This window comes from Ursus americanus, chromosome 23, assembly GCF_024610735.1.
Source record: "Ursus americanus isolate L20-20 chromosome 23, mUrsAme1.1.p, whole genome shotgun sequence".
Classification (NCBI taxonomy): Eukaryota; Metazoa; Chordata; class Mammalia; order Carnivora; family Ursidae; genus Ursus; species Ursus americanus.
This window is the reverse complement of record NC_142149.1, coordinates 38,150,431-38,175,697: the sequence shown is the minus strand read 5'-3', so window position 1 is coordinate 38,175,697 and position 25,267 is coordinate 38,150,431. Positions and strand designations below refer to the sequence as shown.

Below are 25,267 nucleotides of genomic sequence, written 5' to 3'. Positions count from 1 at the left end.
AGGTCATGATTTCAGGGTGCTGGGATCATGTTTGGGTTGGGCTCCCTGCTCAGCGGGGAGTCTGCTTCTCCCTGTCTCTCTCCCCACCCTCCTGCTCCTGTGCTCTCTTAAATAAATAAATAAACAAATAAATAAATATCTATCTTCTGTTGGTCTCAGACAAGATGCTGAAATGGATATGCATGCAACAAAAGTATGCAACAAAAAATGTGTCCCCCTCCATTTCACTTAAAACAGTTCATTAAGTGAGATTAAGGAGATATATGAATCTTGGACCAGGAAAAAAATGGCTATAAAAGACATTATTGGAGGCAATTGGCAAAATCTAAATACGGACTTTGATACAAGACTATCACCTAATCCAACGTAAGACTTCCTGCTTCTGAGAGCTGCACTGTGGTTACATAGGAAAATTTCCTCCTCCTTAGGAAGGACACACTGAAGTGTTAGTGGTAAGGGGGCATGGTGTCTGCAATTCACTCTCAGATACTGGTGGACGCCAAACAATCGGTGAATGTGGGTGAAAAGTATACGGGCAATTCTAACTTTTCAGAAATGTTAAATTATGTCAAAGTAAAAAGTCGCCCAAAAAGTTAATTCATCTCTCTCGTTCCGTTTCCTTAAGAAAACAAGTCGTTCCGTGGTAGCTGAGTCTCACAGTGATCAAGGTAACAGAATGTTCTGGATGTTGCAGAGGCCGTTAGTTTGAAGAGTCAGGGTATTCTGCCATCAGCTCTCTGATGGTCAGGCTGCATCTAGAACCGATTCCCTCCTTACAGTTGAACAAGCTCATGTTCAGTGTGGCGTCGACCAGAGACTGCTTTCAGCTCGAACTCTGGGAGCAGGGATGATGTAACCCGGCCTCCTGCACCTTTATGGTCGTGATATGAAGCTGGGCAGCCCCAAATCTTGTATTTGTTCCTTACCATATATGCTTTAAGAGCACAGCCCTATAATATGGCCCTAGAGCACAGCCCTATAATATGGCCCTAGAGCACAGCCCTATAATATGGCCCTAGAGCACAGCCCTATAATGCAGAGGCTCCTACATGACCATTTCAAAGACAATGCCAAGCTCCCTAAATTCCTATGTACCAATGCAAAGTTAGATAAACCACATATCATAAAATACAAGAAGAAATCCACTGTTAGAAATAAAGCATTAGGCAGTAAAACATATATACTTGGAAGAAACGGTCCTTTAAAAACCAAGTGTGCTCGTCTTACAGTTGTAAAAACATGTCTGAAGTCCCAACTGTGCAGTTTCATGTACTCCCTACAGTTTAAAACAAAACAGCGAAGGAAATACACTCCACCATCGTGACATGTCATCCGCAAATTATATGTCTAACCCTTGAGCTTATTTTAGAAACTCTCCTCACTAATTTGCCTGTGTTTTTGAATAGCAAGTAATATGTTTTCAATAAGGAAAGGTTACAGGGAAATTTTTGTGGTTAAAAACTGGCCTTCCATTGGCATAAAAATCATCAGCCTTACTGCAGTCCTTTGGGAAATAACATTTTTTTCATCATTGTCAAGCGGCTTTCAGACCAATTTAATGGCTACTGTTCCCAAGAATGGTTGTTTACATCCACCGAAAACTGATGTCACTCAAAACCATGTAAAAGAAAAAATAATAGTAAGTTGGATAAAGAAATTATTTCTTTATAATATTTTAAGAGAGAATGGAACTATGTGAACTTTTCTCATAAAAATAAAGATGATCCAAAAAAAATTATCCATTGATGTTTAAACAGACCACTGTCCAACCTCTCCCATATCACATGATTAGCCCTGAACTCTCACCTTGTCCTTTCCCCATATTTACAGCAAGACTATAGATACAGCACAGCCATCTGACTTTGAAACAAAATCGTACTGGATGTTAATTTTGTAAAGAGTGTTCTTGACGTCCAGTGCCTGGGCAGCATGAAAACGAAGTGGCTTTTTTAAGTGCTCTGTGGCCTTCTCTCTCATTGTTTCTCTAAAACTTCCACAGATGAAATAATTATTGCACCTCCAAGAACATGCAGTGGTTTATACAAGAAAAACACAGTAATGCTGCCGTTTTCAATTATTATTTTTTGCTTTCCCCTAACTCAGCCTTACGTGCCCGGTTTTTATTTGTTTATGACGTATCATACAAGAATATACCAACTTTTCTTCTACCGGCTTTTTTTTTTTTTTTAACCAACTTCTGTAAAACTTAATGACAAGCAGCAATGAATGTGAAGGGAACAGAAGTGACATCAAGGCCTGGACAGAGCTTGGTCATGAGGTTGCCATGGGAATCAATCTGTTTCTTTTTTCTCATTTATGAGAGAATAAACCTCCTTGTACTTACTTTAAAGTTATTTAAATAGACTTGTAAGGAAAATGTTTTCAGATGGCCAACGATGGCTCTGCTTCTCCGCGGCACCTGGGCTGCTGAGCACCTGCCAGGGAAACCGCCCAGAGCTTGGAGGGGGGGCGGGAGGAGCTGCAGATGTGTGGTTTTCAACTTCAGGAGAACCTCTGCCACTACTGGGGATCCTCGTGGGGGTCCGTCAACAGCTCTCCCCACCGGCACCCGCCTCAGAAGGTAGACCCGCTCACCCTCACCTCAAGCTTAAAGCTTCTCCATTCCCTTTACTCTCAGCCAGCATCCTCCCTTCTGCTCCACAGAAAAATGAATCAATTAGCCAGAAGCTCCTTGAACTGCAGCCTAGCGGCCTACGCACATCCTGATGATCCCTCCTCCTGTCCCTGGAAAAGGGGTGGCCCTGGAGCTCGGGACCCCATCTTCGCCCACTTCCTTGAGCATCTCCAATTCCCCACAAATATGCCGACGTCTCATTCATGTTTTAAAACAAACAACATCCTTCCCATCAGTCCTGCAGCCCCTCTAACAACCCTCTCCTTTCTGCTCTTTGTCCATTTCTTTTTAAAAATTTTTTTTATTACGTTCAATTAGCCAACATATAATAATACATCATTAGTTTCTGACGTCTTTGTCCATTTGTCGGCTCACTGTAAGCTGGCTCACCCCCCACCATTACGCCACCACCTCCAGGCACTAAACCTGATGGATCTGTCCGTCCTTTGCTTATTTGACCTTGTTACCACATTTACTACTGCCAATGCTTCCTTCTAGAAATCCTCTCCTTTGCAGGTCTCTCTCCTACCGTTACTTTTCTGGTCCATGTACTTCTTTTACAGACTCTTCCTCCAATAAAACCCTTAAATGTGAAAGCTCCCAGTGGGAGTATATATTAATACAACTACCTTGAAAAACACTTAATAAAATATAAAGTTTACCTTTGTCATACTTTTCAATCAAGCTATTCTACCTCTAGGAACCCATGCTAAGAAAACACTGTAACCACAAATAATGCGAGGAGGAATAATTCTTGCACAGAAACATTATATGTAATGTTGTTTATAATTTTAATAAGATAATACTGTGCTTAAACTGTTAAATGGAAAAAATATGATGCAAAATTGTCTATACAGTGGTATCTAAATTGTGTGGTAAATATATGCATAGGAAAAAGTTTAGAAGGAAATAATCCAAATGTTAACAGTGATTTTCTTGGGAAACAAAAACTGAATTATTGGTGAATCTCACTGTCTTTATATACTTTTATACTTTCCAAGTTTTCCATAGAGATCATTTATATATTGAGAAGAAAACAAAACAAAACCAAACAAAACCCACGCATGAGAAACATCATCGAGAGGGCCCAAACTCTTTTTTCTGAAAGGTGGTGTTTGGCTTCTCACTCCACACATTCTCCAATGGGTAATCTCACGTACTCCAGAAACATCAAATGCCATCATATTCAGAAGACGCTGACACCTATGTTCCTAGTACCTGTCACTCTTCTAAGCTTCAGAACCGCACTTTGATGTGGCTTCTAGACAATCCAGCACGATGACTCACAGGAACCACAGCCTTAACCTGCCGTCTTACCCTCTGCCCCACTATCCAAATCTCTTATCACCACGATTCCCAAATTCCTACCTTGGTGAGTCAGACTATACTCCTGCTCCACTGATACCCAACCGAATACCAAGGCTGCTCACGTGCACGTCCTCAGGACATCTGGAAACCATGGCTCCTTCTCTCTTCCTTCTTCCTCATTAGTCTCACCTTTCAATAATTTCCTGACTAGTCTTCCTACCTCCAGCTTTGGTCAAGCGATCATATACCCTCTTCATATACCAACAGTCATTTTTCTAAAATGTAAATCTGATCAAATCATTTCCCCACTTAAAATCCTTCAAGGGTTCCCTATCACCACATAATAAAATTTAAAAATCCTGCAAGCATGGGACTCCCTGAACTTATTCTCTCCATGTTCACTTGTCAACTTCCTACTCGTCCTCTAGGGCAAATGCCTCCTCTAGAAAGCTTTCTCTAAAATAGTTCGATGGGTCTCCTTCAGAGTTCCTGGAGCACGCCGTCCTTATCTCTACCACAGCGTGGATCACACTGCTGTGATTACTTGTGTCTGCCTTTCCCTCGACGTCTGGGTTAAACGTGGGCATGGATGGGATGCTATTAATCTTCGTATCTCTCAAACACAGCAAATAGCTGGCAAATAATTAAATGTGCTAAATGCTTAGCTGAACAAATGATTTGGATCACAAACAAAAAAAATACAAGGTGGATTAACAAATGAAGAATTTGGTGGGGGGGTGACTGGGAGGCTCGCTCAGTTGGTTAAGCGTCCAAATCTTGATCTCAGCCCAGGTCTTGATCTCAGGGTCATGAGTTCACGCCCCACTTAGCATGGAGCCTACTTAAAAACAAAACAAAACAAAACAAAACAAAAATCAAAAAACAAACAAAAAAAAAAAGGATTTTTTTCCTATACAGCAAACCAATGCTCTAAGAATCAATATATGCAAGATAGTAAATTTAACCAGTAAGTTATTGAAACAATTAATAAGTTCGACATTATGAAGTTGTGGTATCTGCCTTAAGTTTACATAGCTATCTTGCGGGTATTTTTAAAGTATGCAAGTCTTTAACTCAATCCATAAGAATTTTTCTCCAACTTTTTTCCTCATTCTGAGGCCCATGTTTGAAAGTCACCTTTAATACAAATACTGCTTTCAAATATACACACAAATTAGCTTAATTGCCTAAAAATAGAAAAAAGTCAAATACTCTTTTTACTAGCAATGTCAACAACTGGAATTATACTGGAATCCAGCCAAACTAAAGAAAAATAGTAGCTCCCTTTCACTTCATGGAGATTTTCTTTTCTGTTCCTTCCAAACACATGCACTAGGTAACTGCTGGGAACTTTATTAATCAGAACTTTCCTGAGGATCTAACTCATAAGGGGTTACAAAGAAATGAAAGTGGATCCTGGCAGAATGGAGACAATTGAAAATTTATGAAACTCTGAAAAACAGATCTCTCCCTCGCTTAACTATTCAAAATTCCTCATAAGTGAGTCACCCTCTTCTAAAAAACAAAATTCCACCTGAAATAAACCTGAATGTGAAGAAGCCTGCACATCCGAGCAAATCAACTGCAGTTTTTTTGTTTTTTTTCCTGGCTTAAAGCAGGGAATCATGGATGAAGCCAACTGCAAACTACAAATAATAAAAAATAATTCTCGCTTCAAGATACACACTATATGTAGTGTATTTAGCAGTGAGAGATTTCATTTTATTTGACAAACTAATGTTAGAATTAGTTTGCACTTCCTGTGCACAAACCAACTAAGCCAATGAAACAGAACCTGGGATTAAAAACACCCCATGTTTTTCAAGGCATCTGAGACTCCAAGCAAAATGAGAAAGTAAGCTGAACAGGAGTTATAAACATGGGGTAAAGGCTGAATAGGCCGATAAAGGCTGTAACTACAGCCACAGAACACAGGAACGGGAAGTAGGGAGTGGACTACTTTGCTGGGGAGTGCACTGGCTGAACCCACAGGCTCTACTGAGTAGCGATCCTATGGTCCGTATGGGACGCCAACGTGTAATAGACACACGTGAATGTCCACACACACGCACACACACACACACACACACACTCACTCCACATTAGCAGTCGCTGCTCCGGCCTCTGCAAACCCATCCATACCTTCAGCTGACATTAACAGAGTTGTTGGTGAACCCTCATTGGCTAAAAGGAGTTTTATGATGCCAGTCACAAGGTCAAAGGACTTGCACCAACTCTAATTGCTTGCTGATTCTTATACTGTTTCCTCATTTTTTAAACCTACTTCATTGAACTATAATATGAACATAAAAGTGCACAAATTGTAAATGCACGACTTGACGAATTACCAAGGTGAACATACCTGTGTGACACTCCTGTGTCAAGACTATTACCGGCAGCCCCAGAAGCCCTCCTGTCGCCTCCTCCTAACCACTTCTTCCTCTCCTCTCCCAAAATAACCACGACCCTGACTTCTAACACTGCAGATTCGTGTTGCTTGTTCTTGACTTGTATACAGACGGAGCACAGAGTAGGTTTTGTTTCGTGGCTGGCTTCTTTCACTCGGTTCTACGATTGTGAGTTAATTCACACCGATGCACGTAGCCGTAGTTCATTCACTTTTGTGGTTGTCCCGTTATTCTATCATATGAATACCACAATTTATTTCTCTATTCCCCACTGAGGAAACTGTGTATTCTTCCCCAGGCTGGGCTCTTACTCCTTTCCGCATTTTAGCATCGAACATCACACCTTCCTCTTATTTCTACACCGCAGGTCTAGAACTATTTTTTTTTCTGCCTGCTTTATGCCATTCAAAAAAAAATTTTTTTGGTCAACTATTACAGATCAAAACAATTCTTCAGAACCAAACTGAACAGCGGACAAGGAGGCCACGTCAGAGTAAACAATGCATGTGGCAAATGCACTCAGCTCTGAGACGCGTGGCTCACACTCGCTGCCCGCGCTGCAGCCCCTCCCTCGGCAGGCTGCGGGCCTAGCTTTCACTGCTTCGGGGCATATTCATTCTCCCGCGCTCATTCTCCTTTCACACCCATTTTTATGGGAGACATCTCAGAGCGGGGCATATTCATTCTCCCGCGCTCATTCTCCTTTCACACCCATTTTTATGGGAGACATCTCAGAGCAAAAGCATTATACAGACATCACTGCATTGAGCAGCTTTAAACAGAGTATGAGTTGCCATCATTCCAAATGTGCACGTGGACGCTATTCGCGGACAGTGTTTTTGGGAAATGGCATGGACCACGCAGCTCTGCTTTGGTCTGGGAGGCCACCGTGCACGGGCACACAAAGGTTTCTGATGTATGGAGGGAAAGAGTGAGAGGCAATTTAACCAACAAGCCCGGGTGCCTCCTTCCTCTCCCCATCCTGCCCACCACTGTTTCTCCCAATTCCAGTGCTTTGCTTCACATCCCCTCAGGGGTCTTTGCATTGGACTCTCTCTTCCCTCACACCTCTCTCTCTCCTCCTCCTTCCTACCAGCATTTACTCATATTCAACTCTCCAGGCTTAAAAATAGAAAAGCAGCGTCGAGGGCTGGCTTAGTCCTTGGAGCATGTGACTCTTGATTTCGACAGCTCAGGTCATGCTCTCAAGATCATGAGATCAAGCCCTGTGCTGGGCTCCACACTTAGTGGGGGGGTCTGCTTGGGATTCTCTCTTCCTCTCCCCCCTCCCTCTCTCAAATCAAGAAAGAAAGAAAGAAAGAAAGAAAGAAAGAAAGAAAGAAAGAAAGAAAAGAAAAGAAAAGAAAAGAAAAGAAAAGAAAAGAAAAGAAAAGAAAAGAAAAGAAAAGAGCAAAAACTCATCTACAACCTCGGGTAGCTGTGGCCTCCCTCCCCTCACGGCGAACTTCTTGAAAGCTCTACCACCGCTCACCAACTCTTTCTTCGCCCCCTCGCCATTCACTGTTCAACCCACTACAACTGCTTTCCACCTTTACCCCTCCACTGACACCATGCTCATTAAGGTCTCTGAAGCACTCCACGGTGCAGTATCTACTGCACTCCTCTTCCTTGACCTCTGGAGCGCTCACCTCCACTGCCCACACTCCTCTTCTCTTGACTTCTGTGACATCACACTCTGCTGTCTTCTTCCCACCGCCCTGGAGGCTCCGTCTCAAGTTCCTGTTAGGGTGCTTCTTCTCACTGTCCCTTGGACATAGATTTCCTCGGGGTTCAGTCCATGGCCCTTTACTCACTCTTCATGCTCTCTTTGATTATTTACACCTCATGCACGGGTCCTATGGGCACCTCGATCTCAATGTGAGAGGCATTCTCCTTTCCCAATACTGTTTTCAATATCGACACATGTAGCCAGTGCCCTCAGTCTCTATCATTTTGCCCCTACTCCTTCCCATATGCAAGCAGCAGCAGGACTAAGAGAAAGCTTATGGGCTTTGCTGTCAAGCCCATACCCAACATTCAAATGCAAAGTGCCTCTTATTAGCAATGTGACTTTGAGAAAATCACTTTCTTTCTCTGAATAGATGTTTCACATGCATATAATGAGTATAATACCCACCTTGTAAAACTGAATAGATTAAAAGAGATGAATGAATTTAATTAATAAGAAACCATCTAACACACAGTGCCTTATGTCTCAGAGCTGTCCCAATCATCAGTTTCCTCCCCATTTTCCCTTTTATGGAAGCTAGTCCTGTCTCCCTAACTATAATGAACTGAAAGCAGTGCTCTCTTATATGAACCCTCCAAACCTGTCAGACTCGTCTTCTCCTTGTCCCTGAACACATCATGCCTGTTCACAGAGGACCTCTGCAAGCAATGCTCTTCCCTGCTGTTCTTATGTCATGCATACCTCAGTCTTACTCAAGCCTCCAACACTCAACCCCATCACACACCTTCAGAGAGGCCTTCCTTAATCCCCAAAGCTCACAGAAACATCCTCCTGGTCTGAACTGCACCATATTGGTACCCACAACCTGGCATCTATTCTATACTACGCTATGGGGGTCATACACTTTTTTATGCCAATGTCCCCTTTACCCAATCACATCATGAACTTCTTGTAGGGAGTTATATAGGGTCCTTAGTGTATAGTCTCTAGCGAACAGTTTTAAATAATATCGGCTGATTGGTACGAGAGGTCAATCGCCTTGGATCTGTAGTAACTGAAGCCATAAAGATATTTAATAAATTCAACTATTACTTTAAAATATGTACAGAAACACCCAGAATCTTAGCATTTAGGGCTTCAGAGGGCATGTAAACCAATCTTCCAGGTGCATGAAACCCCTTGACAACAACCTTGGTGAGTGAACTTCCAACTTCTGTTTCAATAAATCCCCATAACCAGAGACTCATTACATCCTTTGGGAACCCATCTGATGTCTAGGCAGAAGTTACTTTTTTTTCCCCAAAAACAAATCTCAAACTTACAAAAATTTTTTTTTTCAAGTACCTTCTTTCTTCCTGAACTACTTGACAGTGATTTGCTGACCTGCTGCCCCACCACACACTCATATGTATTTCCTGCAAACAATGACATTCTCCGACACAACCACAACACGATCATCAACATCAGGAAATTCACGTACGAAACAGTGTGATACATTTATTAACAACGAATTCTCAAACCCCAAATTCCCCCAAACGTCTCAATAATGTCTATTATACAGAAGAACCCACTTCACACTCAGTTATGTCTCTTCACTCTCCTTCTTTCTAGAACACTTCCTCAGTCTTCCCTTGATTTTCATTAACTTGACGTTTCGGGAGATTAGTTTCTTTGTAGACTGCCCTTCAGTCTGAACTTGCCAGACGTTTGCCCTGCTTGGATTCAGGTCATGCATCCTCCGCAGGAATGTCACAGAAATGATGCCGTGTTCTTACTGCATCTGTTCACGTGGTATGTGATCTGACTTGTCCCACTACCGATGCTGTTCCTTTTGCTCCCGGGATTAAGGCAGTGTCTGACAGGCTTCGCTGTGACAGCATTCTTTTTTTTTTTCTTTGATGTTAATTAATGAGCATTTTGTAGGGAGATATTCTGTAAATATCTTATCCCTCATCGAAGTTCAAGTTATTAATTTAGTAGGTTATATAAGCACGAACTCATGGTTTCCTATTTCAGTCTGATGCTCAAACTGACCCAGATTTAGACAAGGAGTGCTCCTTCAAACTGGTTTTTATATCTTTTTTACATTTTCCATCAAGCTTGGAGGATTTCCTTGCTTTCTGGCAGAGAGAGATGCCCCGTGCTCATCTTGCTTCTTTTTGTTTTAATACAAGAAGGAATGCCAGTCACCTCTTTATTTAAAAAAAGAGGAGGAGGATTATACAACTTATTTCATTAAATATATCATATATGATGGCATACTTTCCGGCCAATACATACAGGGCCATTTTCGTTCAGTGTGATCTATGATATTCCATAGTGTGCAGGGACAGAAGCTTCTATGCCTGGGATGCTTCTGGACTCTGGCCTATGCACCTCTTCATCTAGCTGGTCATCTGTGTCCCTTATCATTCTGAACTGGCAAACGTAAGCAAATGTTTCTTTGAGTTGTATGAGCCGCTCTAGCAAATCAATCAAACCCTGAGGAAGGGGTCATGGGAACCTCTTATTTACAGCTGAAGGGTCAGCAGCACAGGTGACAGCCTGGAGTTGGGACTGGTGTCTGAAGTGGGGGCAGTCTTGTGGGACTGAGCCCTTAGCCTGCGGGCTCTGACACTATCTCCATGTAGATAATACCAGACTTGTGCACGTTAAATTTGTAAGACACGCTGTTGGTGTCCACTGAGAACTGGAGAACTGCTTGGTGGTACTGGAAAACAGAAGTTATCCTGTCTTATGTGTGGTTCCCTCAGTCACTCCCCGGTAACAGAGCCTCAGGTGTCCGCATTATAGTGAGCATTCTTTTCTGAATGAACACCAATCTGTCCACACAGCTTGTAAAAGAACATATAGGAGACACTCTTGGTCACCTATCCAATTATCTTATTTTGTTCCTAAAATTCATTCCTCCCTGAAAGAACAAAGAATCCAATTGTGCGCCAGTATCTGCACCCTTCCACATAGTCATGGGCCTTAGGAAAAATGAACTCTATCCTCAGTTCTTGACTATTCTAAATCGATCATGATTTAGACCACATTCCTTCGAAGCGGTGATGGGCTTCATAATGTGCATGTGAGCAAATGCTGACCAAGGCAATGTGAGGAAGTCTTCGAGAGGCTTCCTTAGAGAGAAGCACAAGGCAAGCCGATGGTTCCCTCTCCTTCCTCCAGAAGTTACCGCGTCCTAGCAGGATGCATGAAACTGCTGCAACTATCTCCCACCAGCCTGAGGACAAAACCACCACAAAAAGAAAGGCAGGGCTGAGATCCTCAGACCAGCAGGGCCAGAGCCCTTAAGGACTGGCCAGAGCCACTCTTACCACTTCTGCTTGTGTGAGATAGTACGTTTCCTTTTTGTTTAAGCAGGTTTGCTCAGGTTTTTCTTTTAGTTGCAGCCAACAGCATTCTAACTGATACAAGGTGGTGTGGGAGCTCCTCACCCCTCCTGGAGAGGCGGGGCTGAGCCAGAGAACCCCCAAGTCTACATGTCTCGGTCAATGCTGATGCACAGCAAAGACTATAAAGCCCTCATCTTTGGCACTCCTTCAATGTTATTTTGTATTTATGGTGTTGCCCTTCAGTGGAACTAGAGATTTACTTATTACTTACATTGTTAGCTTTTCCATTGTTTCAACCTGTTCAGATGATTTCAAGCAAGTATGTTTTATATGACTAATCACAAAGGACGTTAAAGAACTGCTACTTGATTCCAAAGCAATGGAGCTAAGAAGAGAGGGAAAGTAGAATAAACACAGATCTGGGATACAGATTTCTGCTCCAGCAGTAACTGTGCCTGCCACTCGACTCGGGAAGAACCATGGACAAATCACATACTTTCTTTGTTCCTAACTCCATGTACCATCATCATCAGTGAGATAACCTCAAGGTTTCCCCTCTGGCATTAAAATTCTATGACTCAGAGACTTCATGGCTCAGAATTCTTCTCCTGCTTGAAGCATAGAATCAGAAAAAAAAAAAAAAGTCCCTGAAAACCAGTTGTAGCCTATTAGTCATTATCAAGATTATTTCAAAAGCTTTGTTCTTGGGACGCCTGGGTGGCTCAGTCAGTTAAGTGTCTGCCTTCGGCTCAGGTAATGATCCCAGGGTCTTACGATCAAGCCCCGTGTTGGGCTCCCCACTCGGCAGGGAGTCTGCTTCTCCCTCTTCCTCTGCCGCTCCCCTAGATCTCTATCTCTCAAATAAATAAAATCTAAAACAAAAAACCTCTGCTCTTGGGCTGCCTACTCCAAGGAATAAGAAACAGCTTTGTCAGACTACAGATCAAAATACTATATTTGTGTTTACTCTCTCTTAAGGAAGAGTATAGAAAGCAATTGCCAACTCTGCACTCTATTCCCCGACTTGACAAAAACAAACACTCAGGACAGCCAGCCACTAGACCCAGGGAATTCTGGCTGCTAAACCGAAACAGCCCAGATACTTCAAAGTACACTATCACCCTGAAGTGTTTGCAAAACTTTGTGCAAAGCCCTTCAGTAGTTTCCAAGTGTACCCAAAGTCTGAATCCTTAAAAAAAAAAATTTTTTTTTTACTTATTTGACAAGGGCGGAGGGAACGCAAGCAGGCACAATTATGGGGAACAGCAGGCAGAAGGAAAAGCAGGACCCTGGGATCATGACCTGAGCCAAAGGGAGACACTTAATCGGCTGAGCCACCCAGGCACCCCAAGTCTGAATCCTTCATTTCCCAAGGCCCTTTGCAAAGTGTGTTTCCTGACAGCGTTCCATCATCGCCTGTCCCCCCTTTGCCTGGAGACTCCAGCCACTACAGGTGCCCTTCAGTTTTTGAAACATATCAAGCGTCCGTCTGTCTGTCAACATCTCCCTCCTTCTCTCGTGATTCATTCTGCCTGGCTTGTACAGCCCTATCTCATTCCCCCGCTCCACACCTGCCCCCCCCCCCCGGAGTCCTCATCCTTCTGATCTCAGTTAAAGCCAACTTCCTCATAAAACGCCTTGTCTGCGGCATGCACTCACACCATACATAAGTTCCCGATGAGGGAACCCTGCTCTTGCCCTTCACAGCACTTATTACTATTATTCTTTTGTTGTTTACCAATTTTGTATGTCTCCTCTGCTGGTTTATCAGCTCTGTGGGAGAAGAAACCATGTCTGTCTGGGTTGCCCCTGCAAACCCCAAAAAGAATGACAAAGACATGGTTTCTATCATACTTTCAAAGACAATCTAATAACATGAAAAAGTGCTTAAGATACTATGTTATATGAGAAAACTGTTTACAAAGTTACATCTTGCATAAACATGAAGAGTTCAAATTTCAAAATATATAAATTTATATATGTTCAAAATGTTATAAAGAAATATATACATCAAGGCATTAACAAGGATGGCATGATTATACTTTTCGTATGGAGAATCTGGTGACAGAAAGAAAAATAATATATGTATGGTATGCTAAAAATGGACAACCATAACCATAGGGTGAAAGAACAGAAAATGTGCTGTCAGGATGAAGAATAAAGGAGGACTAGCAAATAATTAATTGATTTAATAATCATAACCGAAATAAGAACACTGACTGTTTGGAAACATGTGTTACTATACCAGTCAGCTCCCATTATGGCTGTGGCCCATTTAGCGCCAGTTAGAACACAACTGGGGAGTGAAAAACCAGTAACCTAGGAGAGTGGTTCCTGAGCTGGCTGGGCAGGAGAATCACCTGGGCATTAACGAGGCTTCATACATCAGAACCCCCAGGAGGTGTACATTTTAAAAGCTTGGTAATTCTCAGACCAGCTGAATCTGGGAACTACCAGCCTAGAATAAATCAAGAAGTTAAAGAAGAGGTTCCTTTTCAGTAAAGGCTTCAGCTAAAACAGGAACCTAAGAAGCAGGGATGCACACAGTATCAAACTCTGTCACCAGCAGCTGCCTATCACAAATGAACGAGCAATCATGACATTCACATGGGGTGGAAAAATCCACTCATCATACTTCGGTTTGTCCAGCCACATAAGTAATTCAAATACCAATGGCAGCAATAATTTCAGAGGAGCACCTTACCTACCCAGAACTCAGCCTTGGCCTATCTGCCTTTCCAGCCAGACACACCAGAGCCATGGAAAAAAACACCTCTGAGCAGAGAAGAGCAGATAAAAAGACAAAGGTCCCGGAACTCATGCCCTCCAATTGACAGGGCCAACTTAAACCCTCAGTCTTCACCAGAACACATTAACTCCTTCCTCATAGGCCATTCTACAAGTGCATCCTGGAGAAGATTAGATTAGATATCAATTAAGAGGGAAGAGAGAATTTGCAGGAGAGAATTCACTGAAAGAAATGATAGAAACGTACCCCTATACACTAAAAAGCTGAATTGTTTAGATCAATTTGGTGCGGAGCAAAACACTACATGTATCTCAATAAATCCCAAGGGTGTGAAAACAATTGTTCATACCTATGATCATGATGATCTAAGTCACAGAGAAACAAAGTTAAATTGCATTCTTTATATTTCACACAAGGAGGCAAAAATGAGAAAGCACTGGCATTTGAGCACCCTTGATGTGCTAAGAACAACAACCCACCTGTTGTCTCATTTGATGAAATGACTTAGTAGTAGGGATCAGTCCCATTTTAAGACTACAGAAGCCCAGAGAACTGAAGTAAACTGAGGCCGAAGTCATACAGTATATAATAAAGCCACATTTAAATCTGGATAACTGAATTATTTCCTTTGCTCATTATTTTATAACACACTGCCACTTTTTAAATCATTTTGGTTGGAAATATTTCTTCTTCTTCTTCTTCTTCCCCTCCCCCTCCCCCTCCTCCTCCTTCTTCTTTTTTTTTTTTTCTTTTTTAAAGTAGGCCCCATGCCCAGCATGGAGCCCAATGTGGGGCTTCAACTCACGACTCTGAGATAAAGACCTGAGCTGAGATCCAGAGTTGAACACTTAACTGACTGAGCCACCTAGGCGCTCCTGGTTGGAAATATCTTTTTTTAAAAGATTTTATTTATTTATTTGACAGAGAGAGAGAGACAGCCAGCGAGAGAGGGAACACAGGCAGGGGGAGTGGGAGAGGAAGAAGCAGGCTCCTAGCAGAGAAGCCCGATGTGGGGCTCGATTCCAGAACGTCGGGATCACGCCCTGAGCTGAAGGCAGACGCTTAAGGACTGCGCCACCCAGGCGCCCCTGATTGAAAATATTTCTAATTGGGTATGTTTGCAAGGATAAAAGTCATCTGGAAAACAATCACCTAGAACAGTAGTTGTCAAACTGTTTTTTTTCCAAGGTGATAGCATTTCCTCCCAAACAAAAAAAAAAACTCCTTGGAACCCTAATATGCAAGAAGTAGAGCTGCTGTGTTGAAAGCAGAAGCGAGCAGGTGGCCTGAAGTCCTATTCCATGTCCCCATGGCTGGGGACACCACAGAATGCAGATTTAAAAAAAAAATGCACCTATCTAAATGGGCTTAGTCACTGGATTTGCTGTATAAAAGCATGTCTCTTAGCGACATTCAACAAAGACACAAAGCCATAGAAAGGCATCACAATGCTGGTAAAAACGGAGTCGATTTGCTAAGGTAAGCAACAACAAAAGATGACTCAAGATCGAAGTACCAATGAATTAAGTTTCCCTCTTACATGATGTTAGGCTTCATATGTCTGAGTTCTACAAGTCTTTTAAAAGAAGATGTCTACCATTTTGTAAAGACTCATACATATTTTAGTGGTTCCCCACCCCAAGAGTAATGATAGTTTCATGTTCCCATCTTCGCCAAGACTAGAGTCAACAACCACAAAAAATCAGATTATATAATGATATAAAAATACAATAAATACATACTTCAGGCAGGAATCAAAGATGCAGAAATATTATGCTTTCACGTATTCGTTCATTTTTAGAGGGGAAAACATTTTGTCCTTAATGCCTGGCAATAAGCCTTCACAGACAAAGACTTTATCTTCTCTAAGATAAGGTCCTTGCCCTCAGGACTTGGAGACTAGCAGTGGGGCACAAATATGACAGGACAGGTTAAATGCAGTGAGGAACTCCTTGTAGTTGTACATACTGACATTTACTCTACAGGTCTGTTATTTTGAGGATTTTTTTTTTTTTTTTTTTTTTTTTTGGTAAGGATTTCTTAATTATAAGGAACATAGGCAAGGACGGCAGATTCAGGCTAACTCAACCTCATTATCAAGGACTATTCTTATAATAAATTTAAAACAACCCAGAGGTCCATAAAAGCCAAAACTAAAACATGACCAATTTTAGGGTTATCCAAAATTAAATGCAAGCTTTTTAAAGATAGAGTTTGACTTTTTTTTTTAATTGACTATAAAATTTTTCTTGACTTTATACTGAACACAAAGCAGCGGTCTGAGACAGAGCCGTTCGTGATCACCCTGACCCCGCTACGGATCATCTTCTATTGTACAAGTCACTCAAAGCAGACTTTGTGGGCAGAGCGGAAAAAAATTGTTTGAGTTTCTCTTGGTCTTTGCTTCATTGTTTTAGATGAAGCCATTTTTTGACTAATTCATTTGCTGCTAGCGCTGCTGTGACCCTTGTGTATGTAAGTGGTATTCTCCCCGCCCCCCCAACCAGGTCTTAGTAATACGACTGTGGGAGATATATGGAGGAGAGGAGTGAAAGCAACGTTGTGTTTGTTCCTTGATATATTTTTCCATCTATTCCAGAAGTTTGGTTTTTTGTTTTTTGTTTTGTTTAGAACTATGAATTGGTCTGTGTCTTTTCTGGAAAAAGCTATGTTCAGTAAGCAGCAAACAACCATTTTATTAAAGCAAAACAGCTTTGCTAGAGTTAATCTCATTAAAGTGAAATCCACTTCTATACTGTGCACCGAGGAGCGGAAATGTAGGCGAAATGAAGGATTTCTTGTTTAGATATAACAGTGGCCAGTCCCACAAGAGAGGCTGTGCCTGGAATACAAATGGGGATATTTTCAGGGATAAGGCTAGACGATGAGGGGACTGGAAGGTGGGCAAAGTACCCAGGAGGAACTAGGCGATGCTCTTGAATTGCTTCTCCATCAATTCAAGTCTTATTAGAGCCCTTTAGTTTAAAATGGTCTACTTTCCACAAAAGGAGACCGGCCGTTCTATTTCACCAAAATAGCCATGATTAGGTTCACAGGCTGGCTCACGAATGTCTCTTTAACCCACAATGGAATAACCATAGTATTCACCACGCAGTCTGGGTGTTGAGTCTTGGAAGTTCTGTCATTAGACATAAGATAAAGGGAAAGAATTCCATTTCCTCTTCTAGAACCAAAGATGAGCCACAGATAAATTTTTTCATTGAGCCAAGTTTTTCTCGGGCACCCTCCCTGCCATCAGAGCCTGCCTCCCAAGAATGCACTGAGCTCACACTCCATCCTGCCCATCCCTCCCCTCCCCCTCCCCCAAGTTCAGTGCTCCATCCCAGGTCTGCCTTAGCCCTGAACAGTTAGGTGCTGCAAAATTATTTCTCAGGAATGAAATTCTCAGTCTCTCCTAACTGACCTCATCTAGGCATGAGAAAGAAAGGACTGAGCAAACTGACACCAGCGTAAGAGAATTCTCATCAACCTAACTCAATCTCCAGTGGGAGAATTTGGGGGCAGCATAAGACAGGAATGAAAAAAAGTGCAGGAGATGTTGGGGGGGGCGGGTATTCTGAGCGATGGAAGCTGGCTAGCAACAGGGCCAGCCCACTCATGCAGAGAGTGGGTGGTGAGAGAGAAAAAAAGAAGGCCAGCACAGTGGACCCATCAGGCAGCAAGGCCCATGCAAAGGGTTGTTTTCAAGTAAGATGCCATTCCTCTACTTCCAGCAAGGGTCTGCTTGCTTTCTACCCCTTCCACGGAGCATGTCCTCCCTACTCCCAATCCCATTTTCTTGCTTTCTGAATTCCCTCAGAACTCTCATAACACATGAGCTCTCAATTAGACTGTCACCAGTTTTCTCTTTTTAAAAAAAATGTGGTTTGTTGATTCCGTCTCACTAGGAAGCCCTTAAAACAACGGACTGTCTGCACTACCCACTTTTGGCTCAATTATATTCTACTTTATGTTGACCCAATTATTAAGGTAACTTTTATTCCCAATTCAGCTATCCCCCGAAGAGTGACTTTTTAAAAAGTAACCCCCACAAAAGTACCCACTATAGTGATAAGCACACAGCAAGAATTCAAGTAGCTGCTAGCTTTAAAGCCAAGAGATTACACAAAAAATATAAAGGTCTATAATGCTAAGTGAAATAAGTCTGTCAGAGAAAGGCAAATACCATATGATTACACTCATATGTGGAATTTAAGAAAGAAACAAAACAAAGGGAAAAAATAAGACAAATCAAAAAACAGACACTTAATTACAGAGAACTGATGGTTACCAGAGGGGAGGTGGGTGGGGAGATGGGGGAAATAGGTGATGGGGATGGGGTGCACTTGTCACGACGAGCACCAGGGGTTCTATGGAAGTGCTGAATCACTATACTGTACAACTGAAACTAATATTACACTGTATGTTAACTAGCTGAAATTAAAATAAAAACTTAGAATATATATATACACACAGAATCTATAATTAAGTAAAGAAATAAGTTATGGATTCTACTTAAAGTTCATCACCCAGCTATAGCACCTGGGGATTTCGGGCACCAATGTCACCCACCTTTGTGAAAGCACAGAACAGTAGACATGAAGAATAAAATATTTTGGAATATTTAGAACTGATTTCCTTTTCCAAAAAGTCTAAAACAATCGGAAACTAAACAGTGTACACCTGGAGGGAGCAGAATGATGGGTACATCTAGAATGACAGTGACGGAGGGAACTGGGAGCAGCAAGAGCACCTGGTCCACAGGCCGTGACTGAGAGGGGATTGAGAGGGGAGAGACAGAGGACCACCTACTGAGGATCCATTCTGCTTCAGTCTTCCCAAAGACTGGAGTCACAACACTGGAGTTGGGTACCATGTTGGGTGCCTTACAGGTGCTATCATCCAAGCTTCACAATAACATCATCTTTACAGATGAAGAAACTGAGGCTCAGGGAGACTAAGTAACTTGTCCAAGGCCACATGGGTGGTACTAAGTGGCCAGAGACAGGATTAAGGTCCAGATCTGTTTAACTCCAATGCTTTTGCCTTCTCCACTAGGGAACCCCAACCCCATCTAGAATATTTTTCATCTTTGCCCCCCAAATAAAACCCAAACAAATGGATCTGTCTTAGTGAGGAAGGAAGAGGAGAAAATAGCTATAGCTCTGGATAGGTTATGAGGTCAGGGCAGGGAGGTGAGGCCATGTGGGAAAATTCAGGAAGACAGTTCATATTAGTAGAGAGGGAATTGTGTACCAAGCACTGACCAGGCACTTTTTACACATCATTTGATTTCATCCTAATAACCCTAAAAAGCAGTCATTTTACATGTAAGGAAACTGAAATTCTGGGATGTTAACTTACCCTAAGTCGTAATGCTAAAAAAAGTAAAAGTGAAGCTGGGATTTAAACTTGGTCAGTTGGGTCTCGAAGCCGATGTGCTCTTTCCACTGCGCCCTACGCCCTGAACAAGCAATGCTCTCCCAGTTCTTCTTCCCATGACGCCAAAAACTAAAGTGTGGGTAATACTGTTCTACTAAGAGATCTAACCAGAAATTATATAGCAGTTGAACCGAAAGGAGTCTGCTTCCCACAGGAAATAAAACTATCATCTTGACCAAGGAATTTAATAGACAAAAAGAGAGAGACTTAGAATGTGTATTTTTAAATGCTGCGACCCTCTGAACCTATGTATGAACATAGCTGACCTTCTTACAAGCCATGTCACCGAGGCTCGTCAACAGGTGATCTACCCAATGGGGCTGGAGCCACTGTTGACAGCCAAGTTCCCCACCAGATGGGCACAGCAGTGGCTGGGCAATGGCTCAATCCAGTCTCAACAGCCACCCAGCAATGGATGGCAGAGAATGATCCTAAAATGGGACCAGTCCTTGAGATAGGGTCCTTTCTGCTGAGCTGGGTCAGACTTAGGTGGGAACGTCAACCAACAGCTCTCCACAGCAGGACAGTTCCCAGTGCAGACAACTTACATGCAGACCCTTAAATAAACACATTTCTATCTACACCAGATTCACCATCTTTTGTCTCCACGTTAAGCAAAAAAGTCAAAGCTTATCTCTTTCGTGCAGAAGTAGAGCCTTTCAGAAACTGCAATGGATCGCACCAGCAGCAGCTTTCTGAGGGCTCGATTCCACCCACATCTGGCTCTACTTGGGAGCTAAATTCAGCAGAAGTCTCCAGGGTCAACAAATGACCCTGAATAAAAATAGTCTTGGAAATCTGTCACAGAGTCGGAAAGGAAACAAGACGGCAGGGTGATTCACTCCAAATGGCAGCTCCAAAACCCAAATTCTCATTTTTGTCCCAATATGAAGCCAATGTGCAAAACAGGCACAGAGCAAACTGTCCTTTTCCGAAGGCCTCTAAAAGTGGTTGCCAAAGAATTTCACATGGAAGCCAAAAAGATTTAGTGTGCCATTCACCTCTCCTATAAACCTAACTGCAGCTCCTTCTAACTAGAACTCCGAACCAACTACAGCGTTACACTTGCCTTAAGACCACCCAGAGTACCTAAGGTTTTGCCCCGGGCAAGAAAGAGGGACCCTTTGTCTCACCAAATTTTCCAAATGACCGAACAGCCACAGAGAAAGAGTACAGAGGTGGTGTGGTGAGTGTGTGTGTGTGTGTGTGTGTGTGTGTGTGTGTGTGTGTGTATGCGTGTGCATACGTAATTCTACAACTCATTCCCCCCTTCCCCGACACAGTTAAGCTGTATTAAAATAGTTACCATATTTTGAGACAATTGCATGCGTTTTTAAGTTAAGAATTCCACTGGTTGAAGAACAATCAACCAACATTTGACCGCTTAGTGAACACACTGAAGAATGCATTGAACACATAGGTGCCCAGCACGACAGGAAACACAAAGGGACCAGTGATGGGTTTGCTTCACCACCACCCACTTGCACTGTCCCCTTCCAAAGCCCTATTTTGGCATTCACAATATATACTCTTTTTCTTAAACATGGTCCCCTCCCCACCAATTGTCATGAGTTTTCAGGCCACAAAACCTCGATCCACCTCTGGAGGATGCTCTCAGTCTTTGAGGAGCTCACTATTGGGTGGGAAGGCAGGCACGCAGGCAACAACAACATAACCTGATACATTCTAACAGTTAGGACCAAGTGTCCATGTGTTCTGGGAGCACAGGTAAGAGTAGAATGAACCCTGACCTGGAGGACTGGGAAAGGCTTTGCAGAACTGGTCTCAAAGGATAAGAGTGACAGGCAGAGCATGTGAGCAGGGAGGAGGGACGGAGGAGGACATTCCAGGGAGCGAGAACCACCAAGGCCAGTGGTTCTCAACTGGGGACAATTTTGCCCCCCCGCCCCTGCCGCAGGGGACATTCAGCTGTCAGAAATGGGAGGAAAGTAGTGCTCGTGGCCTCTGGTGGGGAGAGGCCAGGGATGCTGTTAACCATCCTACAATGCACAGGGCAGCCCCTGCATAAGGAACTATCCAAGCCCAAGTGTCAAGAGAGCTGCAGATGAGGAGACCTGGTTGAAGCAAAGGTGTAACAGACATGCTGTGTTCGGTTAAAAGTAAGAAGTTGCCTGTAACTTTGTTTCAAATGGCTGCTTTTATGGAAGAGAAAAACCAGTAAGAAAAGAAGGGAGGAAAAATTAAATTTCTAAAGAGCCAAGATACCAGGCTGAGCAGAGGCCTTATTCTCAAAACAGGAACCATCAGCAAAACAGAGTTAGGAAACTGGACCCCTGGAAGCCTACGGTGTATTTCATTGCCCTGTGAAATGAAAAGCACATCTGTCTGGGATGCGGTCCTCGGCCCCAGTCCAGCCCTGAGCAGAGGCCTGCCTTCTCCCTTTTACGCACAGGACTAAGTGGGGAGTGAGGAGCACAGGGAGGACCAGTTGTTCCATGCAGCTCGCTCTGACGGGATTCTCAGTTCGAGAGAGGGTGCGAAGCTGCTGCTAAGGCCGGAAGAGCTCAAGAGCAGGAATGGCCCAGCAAAGGGTTCCAGGTCCCAAAAGGAAGTGGCTGCAAAGAGAGCAGAATATGGTGAGGATACTGTGGCCAGTGCTGCAAGTGGTCATTAGGGCTGTTGGCACGAACCAGGCCTGACCATGAAGGCAGGAGGTGTCTATGCAGGAATCTGACTCCTGCTCACAGACCCTTGAAAGATGCACTGATGAGCTGACCACCATCACCAAAACCACCAGCACCTCCACCTCTACCAAAAAGGAGAAAGAAATAGAACAGATCTCCCCCCAGCAAAGGACTTCTAGGAGAGAAAGAAAGCAGCCTTCAAAATACTAGCAGTTTTTCATGTAAGGGTAAAAAAATGGAAGTTGAAACTCCTTCACAGATATACTAACTCACACTAATCCCCATCACCTTGAATCTTGCCTCGTCCAGACCCACATGCACAAACACACACCTACACTAATTTTTGAAAATAACAACGGTATGGGGAAAGTTACATCAATTGCAGATGTCTAAAAGCCAAGTTTTAGCTCCAAGAGGGGAAAAGGAGGCCAGCACGGTAACAAAGTAAAAAGATAATTCTAAATGAACGTCTTAAAAGCTTTAAAGAAGTAACTTTCTTCTTCTTTTTTTTTTCTCTACAAAAGGTGTTGCCACAGGAAGGTATTATGTACCCAGTGTTACGCTGGGGGCTGCTATCAGGAAAATTACAATCGGGTTTGGGTGACACAGACCCCTGAAACCAGTGTGGTCTTCAGTACCTATGTCACCAACCACAGATGAAAAGGGCTGTGCAGAAGAGCCAGGGGGAGAGCAGAGGACAGGACAGAAGTGAGAGAAGGAGCCACAGCCTGGGGAAGGCACCAATGATCGGGCTCATGCACACACATCCACGGAAAGATGAAACATGCAAATTCTGCCCATATACAACCATAAGTCACACCACGTATGGCCCAACCACCCATGTTCCGGGAGATGAAAACACTTCAACATCACGTCAGAGCACTCGGACCTGCAGTGTTTCTAGTCACCTTTTGCAAAGTGAAACAAATGTCTCAAGGGTCGCAACAGCATGAGCCTGGAAGTTCACACCGCTAAACACTAAACAGTCTGGAGGGATTATCAGGACGATAGGAAATGCAAACTATCAGAGAGAGGACTGCTTTTCACCTGGGTAATCAGGATTAACAGCTGAAGAGGTGTGTAAGGGTACTGCTGCTACACTTCGCTGAGGCTGTTTACGGCTGCTGGGAACCTACTACTCCCAGCTTAAAAGTAAACCATGACCAATCACTGAACTTGTGCATTGAGAATTGCAGCCAATTCTCAGAGTCGTCAACTATACACACAGATGAGACATGTACAGAGATATATGCACGTGTCTGAACGGCCGGGATCTTGACTGTCTTGGTGATTGGGTGTGAAGGCAGCCTTAGAAACCTGGGCATTAGCCAAGGGTCATGCTAATGAGCTGGTGATTCCTCCCACAACTCCCCAACACCAACTCCTTCCCCTCCAGACAACTTATGTTCACTACCACCCAAACAGAATCAGCTTTCATGCCTCCACTCCTCTGCTCACGCCACTGCATCCACTTGGAATGTTCTCCACCTAGACAAACCCTACCCATGTTTTACAACTCATCTGAACCTCTCTCCTTCTCTATGCTGTGTTTTTGAACCAGCCCAAAGCACCTCTCCCTCTTCTGAACTCCAGAACAATTAGTGTGTACAATTTCTTGGCAAAGAATCACCTGAGCTCTACAAAGCTTAAGTCTTCTATTGTTTTCTTAATTTATTATTTAAATCAAGAGGGATTTCTACCTCTCTCCCTGTCTTTATTGGCATTGTCACCTCTTTGAGAGATAAGGATACATCTTATAGTTCTTGGGAGCCTCCCACCTTACCTCCTAAAGCAACTTGCACAATGTACTAAATTGCAAGGTTAAGTTGGGCTTACTTTAATAATACTTAAGATTCAAACTTAACACTTAGAGACTTTAGAACCAATAGCACGTAAAAGTGGAAAAGAAAGTAGTGCTGAAAAATCTTGAAGATCCTCACTATTTTACAAATTAGGAAACTCAGACACGAAGCCCGGCTCAAGGTCAGCTCATAGTAGGCAGGTGTAGAACTCAGATCTGTGCCCCTGCTCCATACTCTGGGACATAGTGAAGCCTGGAGAAGAGCAGAAGACGACCCGATGGGGTTTGCAATTCCAAAGATTAAAAAATTTCTTTAAATTCTTAAATTAAAATGAAGAGGGGTAATTATAACTGAGGATTGGGGTTAGTTGAGCATTCAAACCTAAATCATGACTTTCACTTTATAAGCTTACAGAGTGATATTTAGCAATAAATCTTACAAGAAATGGGGCTAGAACTTCCAGGAACACCCACCCCCTCAACTCAGTTATTTGGAAACTCCATTTACTGTAATGTTTTACAAAAAAACAGTCAAAACTACTTAAAAGTTCTGTTTACATATTTATCAGGAGCGAAATAATCACATGTAGTAGAGTTTCTAAAATAAAATCGTCTTGGAAGCCCATTTTGGGGCGTTGAGTTGTGACTACATTTTCAAGGATGTCAGTAACACAAGGGCTCCATCCATAACTCCTTGAAAAAAACTGAAACCATGAATGCCTTGTCAAATTCAGACAGTTTATCTTGGCACTGGCAAGCAGAGCAGTCTCTTCGATGTCTGGAAACGTGTCTAATTACGTTTAGAGAGTAACTAAAAAATAGCCAGTGTCCCGGAATAGACAGCTCAGGGATCACTACTCCATAGCATCCTCAATGACATGATGGAACCACGCCAGGAAAAAAAAAAAAAAAGGAGAAAAAGAAAACCAAGTGTGAAACCGCGATGAGACCTGAATCTCTCTACAAAACAACCCTCCCGTCTTCCCAGGGCCTTCGTGGCTGCCACAACTCTCCCTAAAGTTTGCGTTTTCCTTTACTTTTGTTTCCATTAGGTCACCCGGCCCGCCCACATCACTTACCTGGGGCAGCGAGCTAGCCGGCCCAGCCCCAAGCGCTGCCTGTAGCCCGCACACCCCCTGGCACCCCCCCCCCCCCCCGCGTCCGGACAGCATCCAGGACACCCGTCTCCCGAGGGCGCAACCCTGGGGCTCGGCACGCCCCTTACCCTCCCAGACGGCCGCACCCAGGAGC

The 25,267-nt window shown here is 43.2% G+C and overlaps 1 protein-coding gene across 2 annotated transcripts in view; it reads right to left on the bottom strand.

Moving 5' to 3' along the window:
* The window catches only part of MYO1D (myosin ID), a 331,053-nt gene that overhangs the window by 305,472 nt on the left and 314 nt on the right, over positions 1 to 25,267 (bottom strand). Inside the window, exon 1 of one of the 2 annotated variants that reach the window (XM_087854617.1) lies at positions 25,242 to 25,262. The exons of the other annotated variant lie outside the window; for it this stretch is intronic. The gene's annotated coding sequence lies outside the window, so the exon portion shown is untranslated. Of the gene's footprint in view, positions 1 to 25,241; positions 25,263 to 25,267 lie in introns of those variants that run through there. 2 annotated transcript variants of the gene reach the window in all.